We start from the raw sequence: 2,541 nt of genomic DNA, 5'->3' as shown, positions 1-2,541 counted from the left end.
ATAATCTCATGGTCTGTGGGTTCAAGCCCCATGTCGGGCTCTGTGCTGACATCTCAGAGGCTGGAGCCAGCTTTGGATTCTCTGTCTTCCTCTCTCTCTGCCACTCCCTTGCTCCTGCTCTCTCTCTCTCTCTCTGTCTCTCTCTCTCTCTCTCTTTCTGTCAAAAATAAACATTAAAAAAAAAGTTAAAAAATTAAAAAAATAAAAGTAAGTAAAACTTGATTTTTCATAACCAATCTTCTTATCCATAAAGTTGCCTCAAAGAGCCTTTTATGATATTTGCTTGAAGTAATATTAAACTTTTTTCAGAGTACTTCCACTGGGCAATGTCTATTGGTTGAAGAACCGAGGCTGAGGCGGTATATAAAATAGTCCAAAAACAATGAAATGCAGACAAACAAAATCTAACCTTACACATTCAAGAAAAAACTTCTCATTCATTGAGAAGCTGAGAAGCTTATCTCCTTGATTTAACATGTGTATCAAAGGAGCCATCCCTTTAAAGTCAAACAAGTCTGTTTTGAAGCCAAACAAAGACCCAGAAGGGAAGAAAAGCCCTTGGCAAAATTCAAAATTCCAGCTACTCAAACTGGGTTGTTAACTTATTAGTCATATGAGAAGCATTGAATATATTTACTGCTATCATTTTCCCATAAGGCTTTTCCACAAGTTGAGACTGGGAAATGTACACAAAAGAAGAATAAGATAAAACAAGCATAGAGACTATTAGTCTCTAGTCATAGTAGAATAAACTCCATGAAGTTCTCAGAGGATGTAGGAACATGCGTTCCAAGCCAGTGTGTGTCACTAGAGACAGTTAATATGAAAATCAAGCTGAATATTTGAGTCGTTGAAAAGGGCCCGCTGTATATATTCTTCACTAATATCCTTAAAAATCTATAATGTTATTTTGAAAACAATTACCAGAAATCACTCCCTTTCCCCACCCTTCCTCCTCTTCACCTATACCCAACTATAGATTTTTTTAAATGTAATTCATAAGACAAGCAAAATAAGGAAGACGTGTAACTTTGCATCCTTGTCCTCTTGCCTTCTGACATAACTGAGTTGAGTACATCATTATGAAAATCAAAACTGGTAACAGATTTGCGTGACTCACAAATTTAATCCAAACCTAATCCATCCCTGAAAGCCTGCCAGTGAATTTATACAGTAGGACCCTAGGTTTCATTATTTTAAATAGGAATAAAGCAGCTCATGGCGTTCCCAACTCTTCCAAAATTTCCAGCCAATTTTCCCAAATATCACTAAAAACACTATGCAACATCTACCTACAATTCACCAACTACCTAATTATTTGATACTTACTTCACTCCATGGTGGGTATTTTTATATGCCAGACCCAACAGTACTGCATAATTTTAGATACTACCACATTTTACTTCTAGAATGCAATAAGCATGTACTCTGATGTAAAGACATTATCAAACAACATACTGAAGATAGACAATGAATACAAATAACATTAGCAAGAGGAATTTTAAAAGTAAATCAGTTTTTTTTAAGTTTTTTTTTAATGTTTATTTTTGAGAGAGGGAGAGAGACTGTGAGTGGTGGGGGGGTAGGGGGCAGAAAGACAGGGAGACACAGAATCTGAAGCAGGCTCCAAGTTCTGAGCTGTCAGCGCAGAGCCCGATGCAGGGCTTGAACTCACAGACTGTAAGATCATGACCTGACCCGAAGTCGGACACTTAACTAACTGAGCCACCCAAGTGCCCCAAGTTTGTTTTTTTTTAAAAGAAGCTGTTCTTTTTTTTTTTTTTTTAAACCTTATTTATTTTCAGAGAGAGTGCACACCCACAAGTGGGGAAGGGGCAGAGAGAGAGAGAGAGAGACAGAGACAGAGACAGAGAATCCCAAGCAGGCTCCTCAATGTTGGCACAGAGCCCCATCTGGGACTCGAACTCATAAATGGTGAGATCATGACCTGAGCCAAAGTTGGATCTTAACCAACTGAGCCACCCAGGCACCCCTGAGCCCCTCCCTCTTTTTTTTTTTTTTTTTTTTAATATTTCAGTTCTGTGTCTGCCTGTGGAAGCTTTACCTCTCACATCAAGTGGCCTCTCAAGTTCATAATATTCAGTAGTAAAAATCTTAAGGAACAAAAAAAGGGGATAAAGTTTCCCTGTTGCCTATAGCACTCAAGCGTTGCCACTATCAATTTGAATTAGTGCCTCAATAGTACCAAAGGAAAAAGCGTTTTAGGAAACCATATTAGAAATGCTATTTTTAAATTTTATTGTGCTGAGTCTCCACAGTTTTTATATCCCTTTCAGATTTGGGACAGTGTGAAAGGTGGGGCCAGATGCACCTTCTAGTCTTTTCTACCTTGAAAATCAATGATGGAAAGTCAGCAATAGAAATTGCAATCATGGGGCACCTGGATGACTCAGTTGGCTAAGCGTCTCTTGATTTTGGCTCAGGCTATGATTTCACAGTTCATGAGTTCGAGCCTTACATGGGGCTCCACGGTGATAGTGTGGTGATTACTTGGGATTTTCTCTCTCTCTCCCCTCAATC

This window comes from Panthera leo, chromosome B3 (genome assembly GCF_018350215.1).
Source record: "Panthera leo isolate Ple1 chromosome B3, P.leo_Ple1_pat1.1, whole genome shotgun sequence".
NCBI lineage: Eukaryota > Metazoa > Chordata > Mammalia > Carnivora > Felidae > Panthera > Panthera leo.
Note: the sequence above shows the minus strand (reverse complement) of the source record.